Here is a 19,393-nt window from a genome sequence, read left to right on the forward strand (position 1 = left end):
ACTGAATCTATATTGCACAAATAGCCCCATTATACTTTCTGATTCTGCACGAATGGTAGCCTACACTAACAAACATACATAAAAAATCACAGTTAAGTGTACAGAGCAGTCTTTTTTATTTTGGTCATGGCATACACAAGTCTAAGCACATTACTGGCGTCTATATCTAAAAGTGAGAGCTGGTTTCTTCAATTTTCAAATAAAGATTATTTTAATGCCTGCTACCCAGATAATCTCAGTCTGGACTTTTGCAAATTAAGCTTTGCTAAAAGCTGTTTAGCTTCTAAAACATAGCATGAATGAAGACTTGCATTTCTGAGTTGTTAGAATCTTCCTTGACTTCATCATCAAACTAAGGAATTAGCAATTTGTGGAGATCCATAACAGAAAGACACAGCAGCATCTGGGAAGAGACTTAATCTAGATCATACCACCTCATGGTCTGCAGGGTTTACAGCTACAGCTTTAATACTGTCTGATTTTCCTTGGCTCCTGTGAAGGAGCAAAGAGGGTTGAATTTACTGTTTCCTGACTTTCTTACAGCTGTTTCCTATTTCTAGGCCTCTCTTAACTTAGTTCTTTTACTGTTCAGTAGACACTGTTTTCCCTGTTTCTGCTTCCATAAATAACCACTAAACATTTTATTTTGTCATCTGAGACAAAAGAGATGAGTGCACACTATGCTGATATAGAAATACTCAATGACAGGATATTCCTCTGACCTTCAAAAATTACATCCTTTTTTATCTGTATTCATTCATTACTGTTAGCCATGTGTTTTATGCTTTCCCAACTCCATAAGATCATATATCACTTTGTCATAATGAATGTACCAATATTAATGACTATACATTACTTTAAATCAAAAGGAAAAAGAAAAAGAATTAAACAAGTCCCATCTACTCATTAAATTAATACGATATCAGCTGTGAGCTTAACTTGTTGGGAAACTAAGCAGCTTTAGTTGAGAATGTTTGTCAGGAAATTGAGCAGTTTTAGTTGAGAATATTTGTCTTTGGAACTTTTACATGGAAGAACTGTGACCTTTAGTTAGCACCATACTTTCTTCTTTGGACTTTGTTCAAAAGCTAAACTGACTTTGACTCTTGAAGCAAAGCAAAATAAGTAATAAAATGTGTTTTCTATCTAACAAAGAAGAATTCTTTGGGTGGCTGGAAGACTTTCCTGCTTTAGCACATACATATAAAACCATAAACCATAAACATACAATTGTCTAATTCTGAAATGTTTTATATATCAAATATACAAATATTTATAGATGGAATAAAATCATGGCATGGGAAAAACATCTTCATTCAGCATTTAAAGGTACATGAATCAATGACAGGAATAAATTCTCTGATGTTATACAGTTATGCAGTTCCTTCAGAGCTAGAAGCAGCTCCTAGGATGGCCTTCTTGGGCAATGGAAAACATGGGTCACACATACTGCTACTTCTTATATCAGAGGTTCCCTCATAAGTTTCCTTTTCTCCGCGTGAGCTGTAACAATCTCAAGTTTATTTACATAGCTGAACACTTAGGAAAACTCAGGTTTTTTAAGCAAGATATATCTTGAAGGCTTTATTTGTATGTAATTCCAAAATAAATGGTTGGTATGCTTTTAGAATAGCTAACAGCACTGCCAGAAATTTATTTTGTACCATTTTAAGAAGTTACCGGCATCACCCCTTCGTTCCATTTCGCTTTACGAAATGCCTGATAGGTTACGTCGAGTGAATAGTTTTCAGAGCCACATAATAAATGAGATTGCTGTGATCCACTCATGCCAATGCAGGAACAGAAATGTGCCCATAGGCACAGTTAAGAAGGGAACAGACTGCTTTGGGGGAGTCAGTGGTGATTTAGATGTATCCCAAACTCCTATCTGAAGATGCTTTTCTAACACCTTTCCTCTAAGTCAAAGGTGTCACCATTCCCTCTGATCACTTGCTTCCTCCAATCCCTTGATGCCAACCCTTGTAGACAGAAATAATTCAAACAGCTATATTGTCAGAATATTACCCTTGTCCAAGTTTCCTACTGGCTGAGAAAGATGAGAAAGTTCACTGCAGGATCAGCCCAGCAAAAGAGAGGTAGTAAAACTGAGAAACTAGGAGCCAGAAGGTGCCAACACTAAGCTCATATTAATGTGGAAAGGGAAGTACAAAGGCAGAGTGTTTCACCAGAAACAAGTCTGTGACTTTCAAAAAAGGAAGAAGGTGGCTGGGGGTGAGTGAATTGCAAATTGTTACCTTACAAAACTTAGACTGATGATCTAAGAAACTTTGGCAAGCAACTATTAGTTACTAAAAAAATAATGAGTAAATGACTCACTGATGCCGATGCTGTTATTTTATTGGTTTTTTGTTTCACATAACAGTCATTAAATCTTAGTGTTACTCCATTACTTTACTATAGTCAAATGCAGCTTCAATCACCAGAGCAAGGGACAATAGTATTGCCATCACTCACTGATTCAAGCATGGTGGCAGGAAGGATTTACGCACAATGGATTGGAGGAAGAAGAGGCAAATAAACGAATCATCCGTGTAAGATAAAACCTACTGGCTGACTCCTTTGCATTATGCTTACAGCTAGATAAATCAAAATACTCTTGTCTCAGCACCTAGATTAATTTTGGGTCTTATGAGTAACTTGGTTGAACTATTTGGTTTTGTTTCTACAGCACAATGGATCTTTCAAGGTTACTTTCTTCTGAATTTCTAGAAATAGTCTTGCTTTTGACGTAAAACTCTTAAGAGAAGGTTGCATGCCTAACAACATCTGAGGTAGCCAAACTAAACAACATTACTTGGAACCTTATTTAACACTCCCTGTGAAGATGTTAATTCACGGAGTCCTCCTGTCACTTTGATTTGCTCTAAAAGATGTCCAGCAGCTCTTCCAAGATCCGCTGTTCTGGAAAATAATAAATACTACTACTACTCTGATTCTGTGATTCTGTGAAAATGAGTTAAATTACTCTGGCCTCAAGGCTGCAAATACCACAGCCAGGGGTGATCTGACAAGAATGAGTGTGATTATTTAAACATCAAAGGATGAATCACATCACCCTAAGACTAGTGCCTAAGTAAGAAAGGTGAATCACCCACTAGTAGTACTTACTTCTTTCCATAGACCACAGAAGGAGCTCTGAGTGACTAACTATGACTCATATATTGAACTCCTGCACATATAAAAATGAATTGTGAGAAGCTCTTTCTTAGTAATGACAGAAAACTGCATCTGTCCTCAGAGGCAATACAAGAAGTTGCAAACTACCCTATGACCTGTGTTTATATTTGAGCAATAATGATAATTGGACAGATTTGTGCTGAGCAATGATCTGTGGTAAAAGTAGGCACAGTTATCAGCAGCACTGCTGTTACACCACATACCTCCCACTGGTAGTGCTTTTCTCCCCAGTAGCTGGGGTTTGGTTTTTATTTACTTATGCTGGTTTTGGGTTTGTTCTGCTAATTATTTTCTTCAGATTGCTGCTTCTTGTAGCTTCTAGGAACGTCCGCAGCTAACATAATCTGTGTGACTGAGGCTTTTTTAGGCTGGTTCATGATTAAAAATCAACTGCCTCTTCAGCCATTAGCTTCCTACTTATTAGGAGCAATCTGCTGTTCATCCACGGTGAGGACTCCTATTTAGTTGCTCAACAGGAATGCAGCAAACAGAGTTTGGCCATTAGTAGGGAAATGTCTTTAGAGAAGGCTTAAAAATAAGTGTTCCAGGTGGTATGGGACTGTGCAACAATGGTGGTGATGTTCCCTGTGGTACAGCCTGCTGCCTGCTGGAGAAAGCACCCTAGCACATAAAAGACCTTGACCCTGATGGCAGTCTGGAAGGCAGGTGGCAATGTTGTGGCTAGGTGAAAGGCTGACAGGAGTCTCTGGACTGGGGTTGATGGTGGCCTCACGTGTGGGAGGTGTGCTCTGTTGAAGCTGCCAGCTAAACGAGGTGTGAGGTGAGGTGGCTGACTGCACACCATCAAGTAGGAGATAGAGGTAACTGCCAGGTCTTCCCAGAGACCTTTATGAGGCAAGTGCCTCAGCCACACAAATAAGTGAATAAGTGTGGTAAGAGGCTATGCTCGAACACATGGTAGATGGACACTCCCACATTCAGGGAAACAGGAAGCTTATGACTTCTTGCCTTCAGATCTGAGCTTACAGTGCCCTAGGAGTCAATGAAGGGGCACAAGCTCCACTGGAGAGACTCTGTAGCCTGAGATGTGCAATAGCACCAAGAAAAAGTGGTGGCTGGTAATGGTTGGAAAAACCCTTATACAGAATCACAGAATCACAGAATCCCTAGGGGTTGGAAGGGACCTCAAAAGATCATCTAGTCCAACCCCCCTGCCAGAGCAGGGTCACCTAGAGCACATCACACAGGAACGTGTGCAGGTAAGTTTTGAATGTCTCCAGCAAAGGAGACTCCACAGCCTCTCTGGGCAGCCTGTTCCAGTGCTCTGTCAGTCCCACAGTAAAGAAGTTTTTCTGATGTTTATGTGGAACCTCCTTGTTCCATTTTGCAGCCATTGCCCCTAGTCCTATCACTAGACACCACTGAAGAAAACCTAGTTCCATCCTCCAGACACTCGTCCTTAACATATTTGTAAATGTTGATGAGGTTACCCCTCATCAAGGTCTCCACTTTTCCAAGCTAAAGAGACCCAGCTCCCTCAGCCTTTCCTCATAAGGGAGACCTTCCACTCCCTTCATCATTTTTGTGGCTCTGTGCTGGACTCTTGCAAGCAGTTCCCTGTCCTTCCTGAACTGAGGGGCCCAGAACTGGACACAGTATTCCAGATGCAGCCTCACCAAGGCAGAATAGAGGGGGAGGAGAACCTCTCTTGACCTACTAACCACACCCTTTCTAATGCACCCCAGGATGCCATTGGCCTTCTTGGCCACAAGGGCACATTGCTGGCTCATGGTCATCCTCCTGTTCACCAGGACCCCCAGGTCCCTTTCTCCTACACTGCTCTCCAGCAGGTCAGCCCCCAGCTTCTACTGGTGCATAGGGTTGTTCTTCCCCAGATGCAAGACTCTACACTTGCCCTTGTTGAATTTCATCAAGTTTCTCCCCGTCCAACTCTCCAGCCTGTCTAGGTCTCACTGAATGGCAGCACAGCCTCTGGTGTGTCAGCCACCCCTCCCAGTTTAGTGTCATCAGCAAACTTGCTGAGGGCACGCTCTGTTCCCTCATCCAGGTCATTGATGAAAATATTGAATAGTACCAGTCCCAGTACCGACACCTGAGGGATTCCACTAGTCACAGACCTCCAACTAGATTTTGTTGACCACAACTGTCTGACTTCTTCCTTTCAACCAGTTCTTGATCCACCTCACTACCTGACCACCAAGAGCTCACTTCCTTTGTTTATCTATGAGGATGCTGTGGGAGACAGTGGGGGACTGTTTGCTGTGGACCTGATTTAGGACATTGTGGAGGAACTGCTGGGGAGTGTAATGCCCTCAGACTATTATTTCTCATTGCTCATCACACAGGCACCAATGGAGACCTGGAACAAATCTAGGGGGTATACAGAGCTCGAGGCAAAAATTAAGAACATGAGAATACAAGGGGAATTTTCCTCAATCCCACAGGTGAATGAAAAGGCCTGGTAGGATTGAACATCCTTCAAGCTACCAGATGGCTGGATGTGTGATGTCACAAGCTTTGGTTTTTATGAACATGTTGTAAATTCCCTTTTTTCTTATAGGGAATCATGTCAGAGGGAAATACAGGCCACAGTTAATATTAGAGCATTTATTAATTAAGCTGTTGTTATAAATAGCAGATAACTTTCCACACAGTATATTTCCCTCATACAGTTCACTTAAACACACCTACACAGTTACTAGTTGGAGCAACAGTTAATAGGTTAACCTCAGCTGCTTACTCAGAAGCAGAGGGGTCATACTGATTCATCAGTGGCTCATACGTAGGTGTTGAGAATAGTCCCTTCAACAGTCCTTTTTTTCACCAGCTGTATATTCAGTCCTGTAGTATTCATCTACATACAGCAACCAGCACCATTTGTTGGATACACTGAGCTACACAACACACTCTTGATGCTAGTGTAAGCTAGTGGCAAAGTACAGATTTAGGAAACTCTTAATGTCCCAATTTTATCAGTTCTTGTCTTGTTCACTAGTCTGTGGAGATCCTGGAAGATCTTCTTCACATGCTAGTTTTGAGTATGCACTTTTCCTCTCTTCAGATTGTTGTTTTCTAGTTATTATTTCTCCATCCACATTCATAGATAACTACTGAGCCCATCCATGCAAACTTGATTGTGTGGAGCTATTCCCTGGAATAAACAACAGTCTGGGTGATGACTTGTGAATAAGGGTCAGAGAAAGACCACTGATTGTGGCATTCTAATGGGAGCTACAGACCACCCAATTATAGTCAGGTACTGAATGAACCATTTTCTTTAAGCAACTCAAGTAAGTCTCTAGATGACAGACTCTAGCTCTTATGGGCGACTTTATCTTCCCTGACATCTACTGAAGGCACAACACAGCAGGATACAATCTAGGACATATATGGCAGGTGTCAGGGACAACTTTTTACCACATATTTTAGGTGGGCCAACCATAATCTTGAACACAAAATATTGGTTGTCAATGTGATAATCAATGGCAGCCTTGGCTGTAGTGACCAGAAGAGGGTGGAGTGCAAGAACCCAGGGGGAAGGAGAAAGGCAAATATACAGACCCCCTGATCAGAGGAGCAAGCTTTGTCTTTTTCAAGGAACTGATACATGGGATCCTGTGGGAGGAGCTCTGAAATGAAAAAGGAGTTCAAGAGAGCTGGCAGGTCCTTACAGGAAAACTCTAAGTGCAAAAGCAGTCCATCCTGATACTCAGGAAAATGAGCAGATATTTCAGGAGACCAGTTTGCCTAAACAGGGAACACTGCTAAGCTCCAGTGTAAAAAGGCAGTATACGGGAGGTAGAAGCAAGGGCATGCTACTGAGAACAATATAGAAACATTGCCTGGACATGAAGGGTTGGTGAGATATTCAGTGCTTTCTTTGCCTCAGTCTTCACCTGGACAAATATCCCGGGCCTTTGTGCTTAAAGCCAAGATTCAAGAACACAACTATGAGCTCTGGAAGAGAATAGAGTCAAGTATCTTTAAGAAATACTGATGCATACAAATCCATAGGATCAGATGGTATGCATCTGACTGCTTGCCATCATCACTGGGTGGTTGTTTCACACCGTATCTGAAAGACTGTAGAAAACAAAACAGGTCAAAATGACTGGAGAAAGGCAAAGGTTGCATTTATCTCAAGATCTTGTTGATCTGAGGAACAGCAATCTGGTCAATCACAATTTTGTCTCTGAGATAATCACAGAACATATCCTCTTGGAAGTTATTTCAGGGCCCTTCAAAAGAGAAAGAAAATGGTGATTTTTTTCCCACAGAAAACATTGATACCAAAAGGGTGATGGCAGCCATGGTAGAATTTTATCCTTAGTTATATTAGAATTTCAAAGCAGAAACTAATCTCATGCTATGCTATACTAAAATGGGGTTTACAATTTAAATCATAATTATCTCTGAAAGCTAATTCAAAATCACTGACATTTTGCCATGATCATCCAAAGATGTGAAAGTCTGTAAAGCAACTGGAGCATCCTCAGGCTTCACGAGACTACTTTTAATGTAATTATAGCAATTAAGATTATTCTATTAATAACTTTCTTTTCAGATTAACAAGCCACGTATGTAGTACAATATAAAGAGGCTTTTAATTAATGTTACAACATTGTGATATTTGAAAACTGTTTAATAATGCGTGATAAGTGACTGCCAACTTGCATTAAGATGTTCTATGAATCCTACATAGACCCTGATGGTTGATAATCCTGTTTTGAAGACATTATTTGAATTGCAAATCGAACTGAAAGGAAAATGAGGCATTCTTCTGCCAGAAGGAGTAAAATCTTTACAGTGCTGAGCAGACATTTAAAAGCACAGCAGCACCTGATAAAATGTCTATAATTTGTCATTTTTATGCAGCTGGCCATCTGAGGCAACGCACACTGATGACCGAAAAACTTCTTTTAATATTCTGAGTGGAACAAAATCTGAAGTGTATTATCTGGTTTAACCAAGGCATCCTCTCAACAGGAAAGATAAGCTAGTTGAGAAGAAATAGATATATGTTACTTGACTTAAAAAACATCAGGAAATTGTAAAAGGTTGGAACTGAGTCTCTATTTGATTGCTCCAGAGCAATGTATCTAATTTATGTATTTATGAAGTTACTCCCTTGCTGCATATGAAGTTATCAGACTCTTGAAGTTTACTTTTATTTTTCAAATGTCATATAAGGTTAAGGAAGAGTTGTTACTCATATTTTATACATGACTACTGAGATACAGAAACATCAGATTTTTCAAAGGAGAAATCAGTAAGATTTCAAGAATTTTAGCTCACTTCTATTTCTGAAATTTTCATCTCCAATACATTGTTCAGAATCATGTAACTGTTTCAGGTTACTGAGCCAAGAGTGAATGATTGCTGAGCTGCATGGTATTGATAGGTTTCAAACTGAGCTAACAAATTTTGACAAGTTTTTGTGAAAACTGTTTTTCAGAATTTTATAACATGGAAAAGTTAGAATCAAATTCACCTCCTCTTTACAAACCATGACAAGACAAAACCCAGGCCTACTTTCTGCAAAATTTCAAGTATTTCATAGAAATGTTAGACTTACAGTTGGATGCACTTTTGGAGGGAATAATTCACTTAAGAGAAAGGCAGTTTTCCTTCATCTGATGGCATTTGTGGAGTTGGACTGGACTTGACAAATAGGTTTTAATTTAAAAAAAAAAAAAAAGCCATTTTCAGGGGACATTTACAAAAGCAGAAAAGAAGAGTATGCTTTCTTCTCAAATCTCATGCTTTAGTGCATAATAAAGTTGCCAAGGATTATAGAAATTTCCCACTTTATATATGCTAAGTGTGACAATACTGCAAATATCCCCCATTAAATGGAATGTATAATGATCCAGAAGCATGGTTGCTCCTTCACAGAAGGGTTGCTGCACAAAAAGGGATACACCAGAAAAACAGTTTCTTGTCAAAGCTGTTCTGCTCAATAAAAAATATTTTAAGTACATACTTGGTGAGACAGAATGTTTCCTTACCTTAGAGGTTACAGGATCTGTGTGGGAGATTTACTATAAAAACACGAAGTACTAGACAAAGATCTCCAGTACTTCTGCAGTTGAAGGCCCTAACCACAAGACTATCCAAAAGGAGATCAGTACATCCATTTAGCTTGTTTGCTGGATGTAGCCATTAACTTCTATTTGAAATGCCTCCAAAATGTACCGTTACCTGTCAGTAAAATTTGTGGTGGAATAGGCACAAGAATTTTTAACTATGACAAAAGAAGGCAAAATATTCTCCACAATTCATGTTCTAAGAAACATATTTATTATATTATCTGGTTTTAACAATAAATCAGCTTCTTTCTGTCCTCTCTTGTTCCACCTCGACAAGCAAAAAGAACAAAAAAACCCCAACAAAGCAACAAACAAATTTAAGAAAAAACCAAACAACTATGTTGGGTAGGATGTGGGGCAGCAAAGCAGCAAAGCTTTCATCTCAAATGGTTGATGTTTGACAATTTCTAACAAACTGAAATAGACCCTGTACTAGGAAGTGTTGGTGAACCTTGGCTACTGGTACTATATTTCATCATTCATGGAAAAACTGAGCAAAGAAAGTAAAAAGCATTGAGAGGCAGACATGTATGTGAGCACACTGATTACTGACTTTCTCTTCTTGTGTACCTTTCTGTATTTATTCCCTTAGTAACAGATAAATACAAGATGCTATCAAGCTATATTAAATTACTTTTTTTGAGAAAGGAAGGCAAAACATGGATGCAAAAAGTAAACAAAGACTTCAGCCACTCCGTATAAGGGAGTGAGAAGTTGGTAACGAAATAGCAGCAAAGGGTAAGAGAATGCATACATAGAAAAAAGAAGGAAAATATATTAAAAGCTCTAATCTGATGAGCCACGTTGCTCATACTGTTTCTTTTTATTAGTGTCTTGTGAATCCTTTAGTCTTTACCAGTAAAGAAGTACAGCTGATGCACAGTTGGGGGCTGACCTGCTGGAGAGCAGTGTAGGGTGGGGGTCCTGGTAGACAGGAGGATGACCATGAGCCAGCAATGTGCCCTTGTGGCTAAGAAGGCCAATGGCATCCTGGGGTGCATTAGAAAGGGTGTGGTTAGTCGGTCAAGAGAGGTTCTCCTCCCCCTCTATTCTGCCTTGGTGAGGCTGCATCTGGAATATTGTGTCCAGTTCTGGGCCCCTCAGTTCAAGAAGGACAGGGAACTGCTTGCAAGAGTCCAACACAAGGCCACGAAGATGATGAAGGGAGTGGAACATCTCCCTTATGAGGAAAGGCTGAGGGAGCTGGGTCTCTTTAGTTTGGAGAAAAGGAGACTGAGGGGTGACCTCATCAATGTTTACAAATATGTAAGGGGTGAGTGTCAGGGAGATGGATTTAGGCTTTTCTCAGTGTTGACCAGTGATAGGACAAGGGGTAATGGGATCAAATTGGAGCATAGGAGGTTCAAGGCGAATATTCAGAAATTTTTTTTTACTGTGAGAGTGACAGAGCACTGGAACAGGCTGCCCAGGGAGGTTGTGGAGTCTCCTTCTCTGGAGACATTCAAAACCCACCCGGATGCGTTCCTGTGTGATGTGCTCTAGATGACCCTGCTCTGGCAGGGGGGTTGGACTAGATGATCTTTTGAGGTCCCTTCCAACCCCTAGGATTCTATGATTCTATGATTCTATATAAAACAGCTGTCAGAAATCCTGCTGTAATTTTTCAAGCCTAATACATACAGAAAAGAAGAAATACACTCTATGGACAATAAAGAAGCAAAACCACAAAAATAAACATAATTTTGACAGCTTCTATATTTCTCAGCATTCACGCATCATATTCTATGCAACAGCTTTGAGATGGCAATACACTCATTGTTCATTAGAACTTGATGCTTGATCAATCAAATGATTTATTTTTCAGTCCTTACACACAGTAATTAGTTTACTACTGTCCATTGAACAGGCCAGAATCTAGACAGTACTGTACTTCAAGGCCTGCAAAAATACTGATAATTTTTGAGACAGATTTGTATCTTCTTCTGTGGTATGTTCAACAACCAGTTTCCTAGTGATACATTATAGATGACATGCTAAGGCATGCAGGGGACAAGGAGGTGATCCAAAACAGCCAGCATGGCTTTACCAGGGGCAAATCCTGCCTGACCAACCTAATGGCTTTCTTCAATGAAGTGACTACATCAGTTGATCAGGGAAAAGCAGTGGATGTCATCTATTTGCACTTCTGCAAGGCCTTTGACACGGTTTCCCACAACGTCCTTCTCTCTAAATTGGAGAGATATGGGTTTGATGGATAAGGAATTTCAGCGGATAAAGAATTGGCTGGATGGTTGCATCCAGAGGGTAGTGGTCAATGGCTCTAAGTCCAGATGGAAAACAGTGACAAGTGGTGTCCCTCAGGGGTCAGTACTGGGACCAGTGTTGTTTAATATCTTCACTAATGATACTGACGGTGGCATTGAGAGCACCCTCAGCAAGTTTGCTGATGACACCAAGCTGGGTGGTGTGGTCAATATGCCAGAGGGACAGAATGCCATCCAGAGGGACCTGGACAGGCTAGAGAAGTGGGCCCAGGTGAACCTCATGAGGTTCAACAACTGCAGGGTCCTGCACCTGGGCCAAGGTAACCCAAGATATGAATACAGGCTGGGGGAGGTTGTACTTGAGAGCAGCCCTGTGGAATAGGACCTGGGGGTACTAGTGGATCAAAAGCTGGACATGAGCCACCAATGTGCAGTTGCAGCCCAGAAGGCCAACTCCATCCTGGGTTGCATCAAAAGAAGTGTGGCCAGCAGATCGAGAGAGGTGATTCTGCCCCTCTGCTCTGCCCTGGTGAGACCTCACCTAGAATACTGCATCCAGCTCTGGTGCCCCCAGCACAAGAAAGATGTGGACCTGTTGGAACGTGTCCAGAGAAGGGCCACAAAAATGATCTGAGGGCTGGAGCACCTCTCTTATGAGGACAGGCTGAGTGAGTTGGGGTTGTTCAGCCTGAAGAAGAGGAGGCTCTGGGGGGATCTCATGGTGGCCTTCCAGTACTTGAAGGGGGCCTACAGGAAAGCTGAGGAGGGACTTTTTACAGGGGCTTGCAGTGAAAGGACAAGGGGTAATGTTTTTTAAACTTAAAGAAGAGAGAATTAGATTAGAGATCAGGTGGAAATTCTTCAGTGTAAGAGTGGTGAGAATCTGGAACAGGCCGCCCAGAAATGTTGTGGGGGCTCCATCTCTGGAGGTGGTCAAGGGCAGGTTGGATGGGGCTCTGAGCAGCCTGTTCTAGTGGGAAGTGTCTCTGCTCATGAAGAGGAGTTGGAACTCAATGATCTTTAACGCCCCTTCCAACTCCAAACATTCTGTGATTCTGTGAATTCCACAGTGTCTTCTGAACAGCCAGCCACCCATGCTTGCCTCTGCCTGTCCCATCTTCAAGGCCCAATCCCTCATCCCCTCTGGACATAATTTTGTAGTAAAGCTGTCTCACAGCTGTATTTAATATTCCTGCCACTTCTGCTTCTGCAATGCTCTCTGCCTGTACCCTGCCTCCTCATTGTGGAGTTCCATGAAAACTTCTCTGCTCTTACCTACACCATCCTGCCCCACTCCTGCACTCTGTTTGTCTGAGATCCCCTACAACTAGTTCAGCTCATTATACTGACTGAAAACTTATTCATCAAAAGTTTATTACATTTCTTCTGATCTACTAAATCGAACTGGCTACTCAAGGAATCAGAAAAGCAACAGAGGTGAGGAAAGTCATGAGACTGTGCGAAGGGCAGCATGGAGGGAAGGAGGAAGAAACAGAACTGCTACTTTAATCAGAAATGGTTGTTAGGTATGATTAGTTATACTCTCTAACTGCTCCTCATCTACATAGGTACTTTTAAATCAGTAAAAGTTGTTAATGTATCTGAACAGTGTGCTGCAGTGGCAAAGAAAGCCAACAGGATGCTGGGTTGCATCAACAAGGGCATCACCAGCAGAGATAAAGAAGTCATCATCCCGCTCTACTCAGCACTTGTCAGACCACACCTGGAGTATTGCATTCAGTTTGGGGCCCCACTCTACAAAACGGATAAGGACAGGCTGGATAGGGTCCAGAGAAGGGCCACAAGGATGATCAGAGGACTGGAGGACCTGCAATATGTAAATTGTATGCAGGCCAATAAACCATTTGAAGTCACTGGCATGATGTGGCTGTGTAGAGCTAAACACACAGGCAAACGACATCTAGGACAAGGCATAACCAAGACCAAATTCAGTAAGTGGATGTATGCATCAACCTGTGGCTGAACTCATGCTTTTGTAACACTCTAACAGGAAAATAAATCAACTGTCCTGAAAGCTTTTGAAAATTCTTTTTCATTTGTTGAAAACGCAGTTTGCTCTGATCCTTGACCTGTTCTTGAGACAATGTCACCTTTTTTGTAGTGAATACCACCCCTGCAGATCTGTCCTCTTGAGCCATGCTTTTCATGTGTTTCAGAGCTAGAAAAATTCTACACCAAAGGCCTCCAAGTCAAACATCAGAATACAATAGCCAAAGTAAATTGCATGAGGCAGACACCACAGCCACGACAGATATAAGTAACACCTTTCAATTTAAATGAAGGCACAAATGTAGGGAAATTCTCTCCGTGGATGATTTACGAATCTCAGCTAGCATTCCCATCTGCTTAATTAGGGCCTAAACTTGTATTTACACAGCAGCAGCAAGTGCTAGACTCACAGCAAAGCCATATTATTACATGACACCACTTAAATCTGAAGCAGGATTAGAGTGCAGCAGAAAATCTTCCAGTACTGAAAAAAGAAAAGTAGCAAGCCCAAGCAGGGAGTGTACTTACTGTAGTTTAGATAAGTGTCCTAATATTAATTTTTCTTACAGTATACCATACATAATATGAGAAACCATAAATCACTCCCACTGAGACGAGTCCTTTGTCAAGCTATAAGTTATTGAGTACCTTTCTGGTTGGGCTAAGAGGAGGTTTGATCAGTGACAGCATCTGACCTATCAAAGTGGCAGCTTGCAGATGTATGACCCTAATGAAAACCTCAATTAACTTGAGAGAAAATTTTCTGCTTCCAGAGCCAAGCCAGAAGATTTTTTTCTGGTTATAAAAGGAGTCTGGTATGCAAGAAAGCTGATGATCAGTGCCTGTTTCCTAAGAAATAACAGACTTGATTTTCTCAGATGTGGGTGTCAAGTATCCTAAGAGTCTGTAATTATGAACGGACACATAAAGAATTCAATTACCTGTTAATGTTCCTTGGCATTTGTAGTCATAGAAGCATGATCTCATATACTGTAACTACTTTCTTTCAATAGTGTTAGACATAATCTCTGCAAGCCTAGGATGAGGTTATTAAGTATACATTATAGCAAAAGAGTTGCTATGTTTTTATTCCAGATGGTACTTATGTTGTCCCTTTTTAGACATTATATACAATCTTTATGTAAATTATTACTAATGGAAAATCTGAGAACTGCAGAACATTTGCTGGAGCTCTCTTGCATGGGAAAGAAGCCAATCAAGTGCTCTTAACATTATATTATTAACAGAGCTGTTTTGGAAATTATTTCCCATCCCATACTTTTTGAGAGATCAAAAATTGCCTTGCATTGCATTGGAATGAAATCAAGAATGTTTAAAGTGAGAAACCTGACAGAAACACCTTTTTTCAACTACTCCCTCTATAGCGAAAACATTCACCATGGTTACATTCTTCTAGTCTGAGCCAGGCAGAGCAGGATCAGATACTGGTCTTCTACAACTCATGTAAATACCTTAATCCTAGGTGAGTTGGAAATCTTTTTCCTGTGTTCTCTTGCTGTGATCAGGAATTCAACTCCTAGTGTTTGAATTACTGCAAAAAGTTTTTATTTCAAAGAACTGGCCTGTTCTCGTGATAAAATAAAAACTGTTTGGCATAAATTTTCCAAATAATTCTTGTTTCAAAATTGAGAGACCTCTGAGATAATTTTCAACAAAAACAAGGGTTAAACTCATTGACTTAGATAATAAAGTCAATGCAGTTAACAGATAAACATAAAATTTTTTTAACTCTCTTCAGATGGAAATACAAATGTCTAGATAGCTGTTCCAAATCAAAGTTAAATATTAGACTCCAACAGAAATAATAAAAAGGAAAAACCGCCACAGGAGAATTCCCTAAAAAATAATAATATTTGTCTTTTGTGATTTTTTCACTTACTTATGTGAGACAGCACCTCTCAGTACTGTCAAAAATCAAATCACAGAATCACAGAATGGCTGAGGTTGGCAGGGACTTCCGGAGGTCCCCTGGTATGACTCCCCTGCTCAAGCAGGGTGACCTACAGAACATTGCCAGGACCATGCACCTCTCCAAGGAGAGAGACTCCACAACCTCCCTGGACAACCTGTGGTCAGTCACTGTCATAGTAAAAAAGTGTTTCCTGATGTTCAGACAGAGCCTTCTGTGCTTCAGTTTGTGCCCATTGCCTCTGATTCTGTCATTGGGCACCACTGAAAAGAGCCTGGTTCCATCCTCTTTGCGTTCTCCCTTCAGATATTTACAAACATGGATGATAATACCCCTGAGCCTTCTGCAGGCTAAACTGTCCCAGCTCTCTCAACTTTTCCTCATGTAAGAGATGTTCCAGTTACTTAATCATACATGCTGGCCTTCACTGGACTCTCTCCATAATACCCGTGTCTCTCTTGTACCAGGGAGCCCAGAACTGGACACAACACTCGAGATGTGGCCTTACCAGTGCTGGGTAGAGGGGAAGGATCACCTTTCTCAACCTGCTGGCAACACTCCTCCTAAACAGCTCAGGATACCATTTGCTGCCTTTGCTGCAAGGGCACATGGTTGTCTCACGGTCAACTTGTTGTTCACCAAGAGGCTGGGGAAAGCTTACAATTTTGTTGGTGCAGAGGCTCTTCTCACTATATTTTATATAACTATGTAACTGTTACTGAATTTTGTAAGGATCTTAAATCAGCCTCTATCTCACACCTTGTCTGAAACCTCCTAACGTATTAAACCTCTCTTCTGAGCTAAGTACAATGAAATACAATGCAGTAAGATTTGCAACTTTTGATTCAGGCACCCAAGTTCCCTTCTGGGTTTTTTATTGGACTTACCCCAAGACGTTCCATGTAACCTTCCCTTGTTTTATCCAAATGGATACAAAAAGGTAAATGTTATTCCTTCCTCAAACTGAAATGTTTTTTGAAAACTAAATTAGTATATTAAGCCTCTTTGAGGCAAGACAGACTCCTATATTTATATTACACTTAAGATTATACTTACCAAAAATCTTAAAAGCACACAGTGTGATTAGTTATATGAAGCACTGAGTAAACAGCTCAACTAGAACTTAACTGGAAGGTAGTCTGAAGTATTTGCTTCAAAGTTTAAACAAAAGAACTGTTTATTAAATAATAGCTTTGCTACATACAAATTTTCAGCATTGCTAAGTCATGATGATACTATCCTTTCGTTCAAGGATGGACTTATAAATTATCTATATAATCTGCATATCTAATGTTTGGAGATATATAGTTCTCCGAACACATTCATTGTTACAGTGTGTAAGTGCAAAGAAAATCAAAACCAGGAAGACAATCTGACAGATCATCCAGTCTGTTGTCTGTGTTCCCAGAAATGTGTATGGTAGAAGTATCAGCTTCCCATCTTCTGCCTGTTGTCTCCATGAATGTTGTTGTGGGAAAGTTAATGCTGGGATGCATCTTGCTCTTTCTTCCACAAAATGCTAATATTTAAAGAGATATTTGATATTTCCAAGACAGTTATGAGAAAGCCCAGCTCTGTGCCCTGGACATTTCAATGCTGTGTGTCTGGCTTCAGAATGGCCTTCGGAATCCTTCAGGGGAAGAACTAAACAGGATCACATTCACAGAACAGGAAGTTATTTCTGCCAGACTAACTGAAGTAATAGAAAACACAGAAAAGAGTTTGAATCTTAAAATGCATTCTTTATTGATCCAGGTCTCAGAGGAAGTGTGTTCCAATAGCAACCTGATGATTCTCAAAACAGAAGTCTTACATTACTGTCTGCATTTTTCACTACTCGTTTCCTTTATTCTTTACATGCATATGTAAACCTCATATACAAATTAATAGACAGGAAGGCTGTTAAGAGTTTACCGTATTTTGGCACTAAATTGAACAATTGAAAGATGCACAAAGCACAACCAGAACATCTCCAGCTCCAGTGGCTCAAGAAACACGTAAGCAAGAGAAATTATTATTACCCCAGCAGTTCCAGAGCTTAGTAGGGAGAAAAATGAGAAAAACTGCATTATCAAAACTATTATTATGGTGTTATTCTCAGGCAAATAACAATAAACAAAATATACTTAAATTTTACAAGATTTTGTTTTGCTTTTTTATCTTCCTAAAATGAAAATATGCCCCTACATCCATTCCCATATGAGAAGCGTATAATGAGGACTATGATACTTTAATTTCTCTGCTTAGATCACTCAAAGGTACCTAGCAACTCTGTGTAATTGTTGGCGGTTTTCATTGCACTGTATCATTCGACAGTGCATTCACTGAACAGGAATAATCTCCTGCTTAGTCGTTTGATCTCAGTCTGAGGAAGTTACATGCATGGATGGTATTCAAACTATATCGTCCCAGGCACTCAAAAACTTCAAAATTTCAAAATGAACCAAATTAAATTCATGCAACAGCCTTAATTATTCACCTCTCTTCAGAAGAGATGCTCACTGAGCACAGCAGGATTACCTGATACTCTATCTTCTCTCATTTTTTCGAATGTTGTGGCTTGAGACCATCCTCTCTTAGTTTTGTATTGAACTTGTAGGTCAAGGTCTGCTCCAAAGATCCATTGGAAGGAGCAGCTGGCCCATGCCATAGACCATAATGCCTGTCCCAAAAAAAGTCAGTTTTGCTCTGACTTGTTAACAGACAACAAACAGGCCTAGTCTCATTTATGTTTTGTTGCAAACATCTTTCAACTACTGATGACAGACAAAAAAAAAAAAAAATTAAACACTGAAAGAGAAGTATCTTTGGCTTCTGGAGAAGAAACAAAATTACCTAAGACTCACTTATGTTGAGAAATGTTGGAATCTGTGGAGGGAAAATATTAGATTCCACAGCTGAATGACAAAATACCAAATTATTCACCACCACTGCTGAGGGTAGCTAGAAAGTCTGCATGAATTTTACTTTTTCTAAAGATTTTAAGAAGTATGAAAGACAAAAAATACTTATGGAAGTATTCAATCTTGTGAATGCTTAATTATTCTGTCATGTTTTATGACATATGCATTGTATATACAATATATTTTATATTATCAGTGACGTTCCAGGACTGATCATGTGTGTATGAATTTAAAGACTGGGATCAAAGTCTAAATTTTTCTTTCACAATATTTACCTAGTGCCAGAAGAAGAAAGATGTTTAGTCCAATTAATATAGAATATCACTCCTGTAAAACATTATGAGATCAGTTTCTGGAGTGCCAAAACCTCAACTGGATTCCCGTGGAAGCAAATCCACTTGAGCAAAACCAGTAACTTCCTCCAGGTGTAGCGGGGGTAAGAGGGAACAGAATTAGACCACGTAAGTTGCATCAAAGAGCAGTTCTACAGAGTTCCACGTGACCGGCCCGGGCAGAGAGCGGGCAGTAGTTGCTGGGCTGTGCTGGGCAGATCAGCAGCAGGGTCCTGCCCCAACCCCTAGGTTTGGCCACCACACCTCTGCCTGGGCCACCGCCTGCCTAGCAGCCCCGCTCCCCACCACGCCCTTTGCCGACAGGCACAGCCGACGCTCCTCCTTCGCCTCAACAAGAGCTCAGCCCTAGCAGAGGGGCATTTTTACTGTTTTTATCAAGATGTGCGCAGCCTTCTCCAGCTCAGCCGGAGCCTCAGGCAGCCTCCCTGCCCGCCAGCAGGAAGGTGGAGGCTGGGTCCCGGCACTGCCGAGGAAGTGGCTGAGGGAATAGTCCAGGCAAGGCAAGGACTCGCCCGTTCTCGCCTCCCCCTCCCACTCGTGTCAATAAATCATTAAAGACCGACAGTTTTGGTTTCTTCCTTCCTTCGGAAGGCACCGCGTTTCCAAGCGTCCGTACTCGAAGATAAACCGCTGCGACAGCAGATACCTCCCCCACGCCCTGACCCTCCCGCCAGGGATGACTCAGGAGCCCTGCCCGGCCCCG

Source organism: Apus apus, chromosome 1 (genome assembly GCF_020740795.1).
Source record: "Apus apus isolate bApuApu2 chromosome 1, bApuApu2.pri.cur, whole genome shotgun sequence".
Taxonomy (NCBI): Eukaryota; Metazoa; Chordata; class Aves; order Apodiformes; family Apodidae; genus Apus; species Apus apus.